Here is an 11,111-nt window from a genome sequence, read left to right as displayed (position 1 = left end):
TCAAGAGCTTCAGTGTGTAGTGGACAACCTTCCTCGAAGAGTTCGCCAGGAGTGGGCAGGCCGGTGAGCTCAATGATATCGAATGCATTGGCTTCGTGATGGACATTGCCGGTCATCCACTCCAGGGCCCAAGTCTTCGGATCTCTGTTGTATCCCTTGATGTGTAGGGTGGCATAGAATTGCAACAGAAGCTCTTCATTCCAGTGCTCTTCATCAGTTATAAACTGCAGCAGACCCACTTGCTTGAAGCAATCCAGCGCTTCCTCTAAACAGGGCAGACCAGCAATAGCTTCAACATCAAGGCGCTTGTGCGGGAAGATGCGACCTTGGTTGTATAGGATGCATGAATAGTAGCTGCACTGAGGATAGCTCCAGAACCTATCTGATGAAATCCTTTCCCTTGAATAGGGGTTCTTGGAGCTGTTGAAGAACGTATTGTCTGCCTTGAGGCTATTGATGTCGAAGGAGCCAGGTGCTGATGCAGGACCTGGGAACCTCAGCAGCCTTGGGACTGGCTTCTGGACATGAGGCCTGTGCTCAACATGATAATCAAATTGAGGACCAGCAGCAGACTCAGGAACAGACGTGTCTGGATCAGTAGCTTCGTTGTCTGCTGAAGCTTTTGGTGGGGAGGGCTCCACATTGGCTTCAGTGTTGGTTGTGGCAGCCTCAATATTTTCAGCCTCCGCTTGACTGGCTGGAGGGTCAGTCACAAGCACGTTCTCCTGGAGAACTGCTTCTTGGTGGAGCATTGGAGTGGGCTCTTGTGGTGCTTCTTCTTCGGCTGATGCAGCCGGAATGTCTTCAGCATAGACTTGAGGCCTTGGACCTTTGCGAAGCCTGCGGAATGCAGACGACGCCTGTGGGGTTGGAGTGGGCTGGGCCTCATTGTCTTCTTCCTCTTGAGGGCGATCCGCCCATGACGCATCTTGTGCAATTGGCATCAGAGGACGACCAATGCTGATGAGCTCACTTTGTTCATACTGAGGAAGGGATGCATCATCTTGTACATTGTCCTGATGACCAATGTCTTCAGCAGCAATGGGGTGGCTGCTGGTATGTCTTCAGCTTCAGGAGCCTCTGTGGAAGCAGGCTCATGAACTGTTAGTTGTCGTTCTGCGTTGGGGTGAACCATAGTGATAGGTTCAACTATCAAGGGCTCTGTGGGAGCAGCCCGAGATTTCTTGATCTTTCGCTTCTTCTTGCTGGGGGCAGTAGGAGAGGCTTCAGAGCTTTTCCTCTTTCTGGCTTCAGCCTCAGCAGTTCTTGTCTTCTTGAGCTCTAAAGCTGTTGACCGGCTCTTTGGCTTCGAGCCAGTCATTACAGTTGGGAAGACAATTGGAACTGCTTCTTGCCTAGGTGCCTCTGGTTCAGCCATAGCAAGCTTCTTCTTCTTCTTCGCGGCCATCTTGGGGTCGATGCCAGGACGCCCAAGTGTCGTGCGCTTCTCAGCCTCATTGTAGGCTTGTACACATCTTTCAGCCAGAGACTTCATCCGCTCATGTGAGCCCTGAGCTTCTGCACGCTTCTTCAGAAAATTTTCCTTGAGCTCATGCAACATGGTCTTGAAGCTCTTCACTTCTTGCACGCTGAGCTTGGCCATATTCTTCTTGAACTGAGCCTTTTCATGATCAATTTTCCGCTTCAGTTCAACAATGCGTTGGGCAATGGCAAGTTCTGAAGCAATTGCGCCTTGGAAGGCGACGCTGAGGCCAACAGGCAGCTGCAGATCTTCGAAGCTGATGTTTGGTGTGGCAAACCATTCGTCGATGAAGTTGTGGATGATGGCGACATCAAAGAGAGGCAAATTGTTGAAGATTTCAGCTTCTTCTTTGCTCTTGATGAGCTGCTCTAGAGCGTCATCTCCAAGATCTTCATCACTTGACAGATCAATGGCTTCGCTACGCAGAATGGCAGCAGCTGTGAGCTCTTTGCCGGTGTGTGGCTGAGGCACCTTGGCCTTCTGGGGCTTGGAGACACGGGATACGTCTTCAGAATGCACACTGTCTTCAGGAGGTGCAGTTGCCAATGGCTTCGCCCTTGAGATTTTTGATGAAGGGGCTGGCTTTGAAGCTTTTGACTTCTTCGACTGCTTTGGCTTCGGTACAGCAGGAGCTTCATCAGACTCAGATTCAGCTGGAGGGTCATTCATGGCAGTCCTTGGACTAAGATGCGGGTGATGAGGCCCTCAAGATTGGCATACGGACCGATGATGTTGGGTTCTGCGTCGTGTGTGCCATCTGCCCTTGGTGCTAAGGGACCAGGGTTGAAGTCTAACCCCAACTTCTTCTTGTTCTGCTTCGCTGATTGTTGGGCAAACTGGAAGTTGCGCTTGAATAGATTGTCGTCACGACACCAGAGTAGTGACGACGGATGTGCATCATCAGGCTGTGGCCCACGAACCATGCATGGATAGAAGCTTTGGGCAATAGCTTCATCTCTGGACCTGGGTACAAGGTTTTTGTATAAGATGTCTCCCCACGGTCTTTTGATGGCACTTTTCTCAGCATACTCTTGGGTTGTGAAACGGTATTTGAACCATTGTTCAGCCCAATAGCGTCGAATCCATTGGATTCGGGTCTTGCGCTGCCCATAATTCTCTTCAGGATCTGTTTTATACATTTCTGCTAGGTCTTCAGGCAGATCTTTGGAAGTTCCTTCACGTCGCTGTCTGCCCCCTTCCTTGCTGCTGCTTCTGAAGCCATATACTTTAACTTGAAAGGCTTCAAAACTTTCAAAGGCTTTCTTTTGCTGGACCAACAGGAACTGGCTTCAGGAGAATTTGTGTGATGCTCTAGGAATTCTGCAAATGAATGCAGACTATGAGAACCGAAGGATTCTCCCACGGACATGTACCTGTGACAGCATTAAGGTGCGAGGGAAGGGGAAGAGGTCATATGCATTCTCAGAAGGTTTTGAAGATTAATCAGTTTAGAAGACATTGACCTCATCGTGCGAAGACATTCACTCATAGATAAGAAGTTGGTTCCAGATTTGTACGAACCCACAGATCAGTACAAGTGAGGAATCTAACTGCTTCATGAAGCACAAGTGAATATACTAGGCATGTTATGAGATGCAGATTGAGAGATCTAACTTGTGTGAAGATAAACTTCTTAAGGTAGAAAGTGACAGAACCATGAGATCAAAAGGGCTGTAAAAAGAAGTTTTATTTACCACACTTGGAACTGCTAGACAAAAGTGGGAGAAGATGCCGAGCAGTTCAGTCCTCCGTGCCCTAACTTGGCGACGGAAGACACCTAAGGCGACGGCGGAGAGAACGATGTCCGCGGTCGGCGTGAGGACGGCGTCGGAGAGGTTGCGGCAGCGAAGCGCTTCGTCGCCGGCGTCGTCGAGACCTAGCGGTGGCGCTAGGGTTCGTGCGAGGGTGGAAGAAGGAGATAATGACCGCGGTAAGTGTGAATTTATAGGCAGAGGGGCGGCACTGTGCTATTACACAGGTGCCCCTAGCGATTCGCATCTAAGGAACGCGTGGGCTGTTTGCGGAAGTTTGGGGTTTGTTCCACGTCCCACGCACGCCTGGATTGTCGGGCGGTCGTTCCTGCTTCTCCGGATTTTATGTGGAGGAATGAGCATTGAAAACGGACTTTATGGTTGTCTCTATATCTTCTGCTGACAAGGACGCAGTGAAGACAGTCGACAATTTCAATAGAATGCATATGACTTGGAGAGATAGAGTTTGAGATAGAAAGCATAGGGATGTTGTGGTCCGATCACATTCGCTTAGTTCAGAAAGATTCAACCAAGAAGACATAGCTATAAGTGAATGCTGTAGAGGACAGAACACTAGCATATATATATATATATATCTGTAGTCAACATAGTGAAGATAATCATGAAAATATGTTGAGTTCGAAGCCAAATCAAATGTGAAGACATTGCAAGGTAACACCATGAGTGAAACACTTCAAAACAGAACATTTGGTGGTGGTGTTACCCACCGTATATGAAGTATTAGACCTAGACACGGCGCACAATTATCGTGGCGCTCTGAAGTCAAATTCCACATTAATGTATTCACACTTAGAATGTATGTCTTCATTGATTTGAAGATATACTTCACTTCATGTGTTGCACATCTAAGTCATCAATATGCATAAGGGTTAGGATGTGTGCCTGATCACAGGACATTTGAGGATTCCAGGATATTTAGCTCACACCGTAACTTGCAAAACCTCTTCTCATCCAAGGGCTTGGTGAAGATATCTGCCAATTGTTCTTTAGTGTTGACGTGTATGATATCAATGTCTTCCTTCACAACATGATCTCTGAGAAAGTGATGACGAATTTCAATGTGCTTTGTCTTCGAGTGCTGAACTGGGTTGTTGGCAATCTTGATGGCACTTTCGTTGTCGCAGTGAAGTGGTACTTGCTTCAGATGAATGCCATAATCCTTGAGTGTTTGCTTCATCCACAGAAGCTGAGCGCAGCAAGATCCAGCAGCAATGTATTTAGATTCAAAAGTGGAGAGAGATAAACATTTCTGCTTCTTTGAAGACCAACATACAAGTGATCGTCCCAGAAAGTGACATGTGCCTAATGTAGACTTGCGATCAACTTTGTCACCAGCATTATCAGCATCCGAAAATCCAACCAAATCAAACTCTGAGCCCTTTGGATACAATAATCCTAGAGTTGGGGTGTGAGACAAATATCGAAGAATTCGCTTCACAGCTAACTGATGCGACTCCTTTGGTGCCGCTTGAAATCGAGCACACATGCAAACACTAAGCATAATATCTGGCCTAGATGCACATAAATAAAGCAAAGAACCAATCATGGAGCGGTATACCTTTTGATCGAACTCTTTACCATTGTTGTCAGGACCTAGATGATGTTTGGCTGGCATTGTTGTTGTGAAGCCTTTGCAGTCTTGCATACCGAACTTCTTCAGGCAATCTTTGAGATACTTCTCTTGAGATATGAAGATGCCATTGCGTTGTTGTCGTATTTGAAGACCAAGGAAGAACTTCAGCTCCCCCATCATGGACATCTGATATTGCTCTTGCATCATATATCCAAACTCTTCACTCTACTTCTGATTGGTGCAGCCGAAGATAATGTCATCCACATATATTTGACACACAAACAGTTCACCATCATATGTCTTCGTGAAAAGAGTGGGATCCAGGGAACCAGGTATGAAGCCTTTGCTCTTCAGGAAGTATTTGAGTGTGTCATACCAGGCCCTAGGGGCTTGTTTGAGGCCATACAGTGCCTTGTTGAGCTTGTATACCATGTCAGGATGTTTTGGATTTTCAAAGCTAGGCGGTTGTGCAACATACACTTCTTCTTCAATCTTGCCATTGAGAAAGGCACTTTTCACATCCATTTGATATAGAAGTATGTTATGATGATTTGCATAGGCCAGCAGAATGCGTATGGCTTCAAGCCTAGCCACGGGAGCAAATGTTTCATCGAAGTCAATGCCTTCCACTTGAGTATATCCTTGAGCAACGAGACGAGCTTTGTTTCTGACAACTTGACCATGCTCATCTTGTTTGTTGCGGTATATCCACTTGGTGCCTATTATGTTGTGCTTCCGTGGATCAGGACGCTTAACCAGTTCCCATACATTATTCAGCTCAAACTGTTGAAGCTCTTCTTGCATAGCTTGAATCCATTCAGGTTCCATGAAGGCTTCTTCAACTTTCTTGGGTTCTGATATTGAGACGAATGCGAAGTGCCCACAGAAATTTGCTAGCTGAGTTGCCCTTGAACGAGTGAGTGCACCAGGTGCATTGATGCTGTCAATTATTCTGTCAATCTGAGAATTTTGGCTTTGAAGCCGTAGCAAACAGTCTTGCAGGTGGAAAATAATACTCATAGGAATAAGCAGAATAATTTTTGGTCATATGAACATGATGGTTCGATGAACCGCTCTCATATTCATATGCCTGAGTATGGTTTCCCTGCAAAACATTTGCGTTAGTGTGACTCAGATGAGTCCTCTATTTGTATGAAGCCTTTGGACCGTATGAAGCCTTTGGTCTGAGGTTTGTCTTCTTCAAGTGAGGTGTCATGAAGACATTCACAGGAAGATCTTCCAGACACTTTTTCGGAACCCAGATCTTCTTCATAGGCGGTCCATTCCTGCAGTTAGTACCAATGTACCTGGCAAACACTTCACCATTCTGATTCTTAAATAGTTTATAGTTTGCATCAAAGGATTCATAAATAATAATGGGGTTAGCACATGTGAAGCCAGATAAATTGGATGGATCTGCTGAAGGTTCCTTTGCAGCAACCCATGTGGTTTTGGGGTACTGCTCAGGTTTCCAGTAAGAGCCATCTGCATTTATTTTCCTTACGAACCCAACACCCTCTTTCCTAGGGTTTCGGTTCAGAATCTACTTCTTGAGGACATCACATAATGTCTGATGTCCTTTAAGACTTTTGTACATCCCTGTTTCAAGCAATGTCTTCAACCTAGCATTCTCATCAGCAATAGCAGTGGAATCCTCAGCAGAGGGGTTAGTTACCACATCAACAGTTGAAGATATTGCAACAGCAATAGCAGTGGAACATTCAGCAACAGGCATTATCACGCTCAATGCATTTAAGACATGGTGGTTCAAATCCTTCCTAAGCGGAACTGACCTGTTCGGCGCGAAGTGATTCGTTTTCCTTTTGAAGATCTTCATGAGCCGCTCTCAATTTCTCAAGTTCTTGCTTCATTTGAAGATAATCATAGGAAAGCTTTTCATGACTTGTTGAGAGAGTATCAAGACGATCTTCAAGTTCCTAATATTTAACGTGAAGATTTTTTATGTCTTCAATTAAGGATTCAGATCGAGTCATTTCAGCACCCAACAGATCATCGCTTCTGTCTAACAGTTTTTGAATATGTTCCATAGCTTTCTGTTGTTCAGTTGCAATTTTAGCAAGTGTTTTGTAGCTGGGTTTTGAATCACAGTCAGAGTCATCGTCACTAGATGTTTGATAGCGAGTAGTGCGTGTGTTTACCTTGGCACCGCGTGCCATGAAGCAGTAGGTAGGAGTGGAGTCGTTCTTGTCATTTGCATCAGTGTCGGTGATGAAGTCATTGTCTTCAGTGTTGAAGATGGACTTGGCGACGTATGCTGTAGCCAGACTCGCAATGCCAGAATCAAACTCCTCCTCAGATTCCACCTCTGCCTCCTCAGAAGCAGACTCCTCCTCTGAATCCATTTCCTTGCCAACAAACGCACGTGCCTTGCCAGATGAGCTCTTCTTGTGTGATGAAGACTTTGAGGAAGACTTGGAAGAAGACTTTGAGTATTTCTTCTTCTTCTTGTCGTCAGAATCATATTCCTTGCTCTTCTTCTTCCTTCTGTTCTCATTGTCCCACTGTGGACACTCAGAGATGAAGTGTCTAGTTTTCTTGCACTTGTGACATGTTTTCTTCTTGTAGTCATGAGCAGAAGCTTCATCATTCCTTGAGCTTGATCGTGAAGATTTTCTGAAGCCTTTCTTCTTGGTGAATTTTTGGAACTTCTTCACTAGCATTGCAAGTTCCCTTCCAATGTCTTCAGGATCATCAGAACTGCTGTCAGATTCTTCTTCAGATGAGGAAACAGCTTTTGCCTTCAAGGCACGAGTTCGCCCATAGTTTGGACCGTAGATATCTCTTTTCTCAGCAAGCTGAAACTCATGTGTGTTGAGCCTCTCAAGTATGTCAGATGGATCGAGTGTCTTGAAATCAGGACGTTCTTGAATCATCAGGGCTAGGATGTCAAACGAACTATCAAGTGATCTCAGCAGCGTCTTGACGATTTCATGTTTGGTGATCTCAGTGGCGCCGAGGGCTTGAAGCTCATTTGTGATGTCAGTGAGCCGGTCAAATGTGTGCTGGACATTCTCATTGTCATTTCGCTTGAAGCGGTTGAAGAGGTTGCGAAGAACACTGATTCTCTGATCTGTCTGGGTTGAGATGCCTTCATTGACCTTGGAGAGCCAGTCCCAGACCAGCATGGATGTCTTCAAGGCACTCACACGGCCATACTGTCCTTTTCTCAGATGACCACAGATGATATTTTTGGCAGTAGAGTCCAGTTGAGTGAACTTCTTGACATCAGCAGCAGTGACACCTTCTCCAGCCTTGGGCACGCCGTTCTTGACGACATACCATAGGTCGACGTCAATGGCTTCAAGATGCATGCGCATCTTATTCTTCCAGTAGGGATATTCAGTTCCATCGAAGACGGGGCACGCAGCGGAGACTTTGATTATCCCTGTAGTCGACATAGCTAAAACTCTAGGTGGTTAAACCAAATCACACAGAACAAGGGAGCACCTTGCTCTGATACCAATTGAAAGTGCGTTATATCGACTAGAGGGGGGGTGAATAGGTGATTTTTATGAAAGTCTTCAAAACGTGGGAGTTATGAAGACAAACAGCGAAGATTTTGCCTATTACTATGCAGCGGAAGTTATATTACACTAGGCAAGCCATGGTCAAGTATTCAATAGAGTGAAAGCACAAAGACAAACAGCTGCAGTGTAATAAGGATCAGGTAGGAAGAAGTTATGAAGCCAAACAGATCATACATTCACTTTGTGAAGACAAAAGATAGAGCAAGCATGCAATGGCTTCACAATGAGTAACAGTAAGAAGAAGGAAGTGAAGATGAAACCAGTGACTCGTTGAAGACAATGATGTGTTGGACCAGTTCCAGTTGCTATGACAACTGTACGTCTGGTTGGAGCGGCTAGGTATTTAAACCTTAGGACACACAGTCCCGGACACCCAGTCCTGAACACGCAGCTCAGGACACCAAGTCCTCACCGTATTCTCCTTGAGCTAAGGTCACATAGTCCTCGCCCAATCACTCTGGTAAGTCTTCAAGGTAGACTCCCAAACCTTCACAGACTTTGTTCACTCGCAATCCACAATGTCTCTTGGATGCTCTGAACGCGACGCCTAACCGTCTGGAGGATTCACAGTCCTCAAGTGTAATAAGTCTTCAGATCACACAGACAAGAAGACTTAAGTGATTCCCAATGTTCTCTGGCTCTGGGTGGTTAGGGATTCTCCTCGCTAGGAATTATCTCTCAAAGGCTTCGAGGTGGGTTGCTCTCAAACGACAAAAGCCGTGCACTAAAATCTGAGCAACCAACCGTTTATGGTTGTAGGGGGTGGGCTATTTATAGCCACTTGGCAACCCGACTTGATTTGTCCGAAATGACCCTGGGTCACTAAGGAACTGACACATGTCTCAATGATCAGATTTCAAACTCTCATGGCAACTTTACTTGGGCTACAAGCAAAGCTGACTTGTCCGGCTCTGGACAAGATTCGCTCTCATTGTCTTCACTCGAAGACATAGGTTTTTGATTTAGGCATCACTTCAGTCATTCTGACTGGTTCTCCTGGACCCCACTTAACAGTACGGTGGTTCCTATGACTCAACACAAAAGAAAAAGAACTACGAAAGATCTAAGTCTTCGAGCTCCATAGGCTTCATAACGTGTCTTCTTTTGTCATAGTCTTCAATGTGAATATCTTCATATACCACCTTTGGCTTCAATGTCTTCATACATTTTTAGGGGTCATCTCTGGTAGTAAAATCGAATCAATGAGGGACTTCTACCTGTGTTATCCTGCAATTCTCACAAACACATTAGTCCCTCAACTAGGTTTGTCGTCAATACTCCAAAACCAACTAGGGGTGGCACTAGATGCACTTACAAGATCATTGAAACTCTTTATACCAGCCTAAGGAAAATCGCAATTGGTCGTATCAAATAGTTCGAAGAAATGGCATACTTAGGCTAGAATGGATGATGTGGACTACCTTGTTGGAGACAACATGATGGATGATTTCTTCCTATCATCGGAAATGGATGGGACCCATGGTAGGACCACTTTTCAAGATGATCCCGAATAGCAATTACTGAGAAGGGCAGCCCATGGGAAATTGGCACAATGGCGGTGCAAGATGGAAAAAAATGCTAATGTTGGGAATGTTCCAACCATCATATCTGCCTGAGATTAAGATCTGGTAGGTAACAGAATAGTTCAGATAGCATGTCTCAAAAGAAGAGGTTGCAACACAAATCGACGAGATGACATTGCGAGATTCTCGGGAAATGATCTATGGCAGTAAGCTTCAAAAGATGAGCTGGTTCTGCTACACACATGTGAACACAATGTCCTAGACAAGCATGACCACGTAGTAGTCTTATAGTAAAACAATACCAAATTCAGATGGGGAACCATCATCAAGGATATCGAAGTCCTTGCGTAAGTCTAGCTCTTAAGAAGAAACTTCGTCTCCTTGAACAAATCAATCAGTGGCTTGGTGTGCTAGGAAACACAGATAGAATGGAGGCGGCCAACCTATCAAACCATAGAGTACTTCGCACATGCGGGACTAACTTGGGACGATTCCAGAGGAAGCAAAAACAAGATTTTCTCAAATTCATGGCGGCAACTTGAACCTGATGCACATGAACTTGGCGAAATTCACTTCTTACACCAAACATATACCTCATGAACGGAACAAGAAGGCAATGTTTACAAAGTTTCCAACACTAGCTTAATGTCCAACAAAGTCATGGAGAAGATAGGAATGTTTCGATGGGCTCAACAACAATTCATTGAGGATTCCATATAAATGGAATTCCACAATTATGTGAACAAGGTGATAGCATTGGTCAGACCCAAAAGATATAATGGTGTATGCTCGAGGAATAAACCACGAGTAAGACAACATTACGAACATCGTTGGTTCTGATTTGATTTGATGATAGCCCACACTCAAATCAAAGTATTGACAAGAGAGTAGATCCAACAATTGATCACAAGGATCAATCAATGAACATATCATCTTTCTTCAACACACACACACACGGAAAAGATATCACTTAGTGATGAACTAAGTCGGAGAAGCTTTTATCTTCCAACTCTCCAAGTTGTTGTTTAGCTTTACCACCTAGTTCAGGGTATCCAACACAGAGTCTTGGTGAGTGGGTGGTTTACAAGAAACCAAATTGATCACGAGCTCAACATAACAGTCAGGGGACAACCTGACACTACAAAAAAAATACACTTCCGTGATGATACGTGTTTGTCACGGTAGGTCGCTTTTTTTGTCATGCATGTACAT

The sequence above is a fragment of the Triticum urartu genome, chromosome 2A, assembly GCF_056163025.1.
Source record: "Triticum urartu cultivar PI428250 chromosome 2A, HENAU_Tu73, whole genome shotgun sequence".
In the NCBI taxonomy this organism is placed as follows: domain Eukaryota; kingdom Viridiplantae; phylum Streptophyta; class Magnoliopsida; order Poales; family Poaceae; genus Triticum; species Triticum urartu.
This window is presented reverse-complemented; position numbering follows the sequence as displayed.